Source organism: Arachis duranensis, chromosome 9 (assembly GCF_000817695.3).
Source record: "Arachis duranensis cultivar V14167 chromosome 9, aradu.V14167.gnm2.J7QH, whole genome shotgun sequence".
NCBI classification, from domain to species: Eukaryota; Viridiplantae; Streptophyta; class Magnoliopsida; order Fabales; family Fabaceae; genus Arachis; species Arachis duranensis.
The window spans coordinates 6,700,497-6,700,805 of NC_029780.3; positions in this window are offsets into that span (position 1 = coordinate 6,700,497).

The window sequence follows — 309 nt, forward strand, 5'->3', positions numbered from 1 at the left end:
AACCAGCAAGTGTACTGGGTCATCCAAGTAATACCTTACGTGAGTAAGGGTCGATCCCACAGATATTGTTGGTATGAAGCAAGCTATGGTTACCTTGTAAATCTCAGTTAGGCAAATTAAATAGTTTTGGGTTTCGAAAATTAATAATAAAAAGAAAATAAAAGGGATAGAAATACTTATGCAAATTAATAGTGGGAATTTCAGATAAGTGTATGGAGATGCTGTGCTCCTCTTGAATCTCTACTTTCCTATTACAGTCATCCAATCCTTCCTACTCCTTTCCATGGCAAGCTGCATGTAGGGCATCAC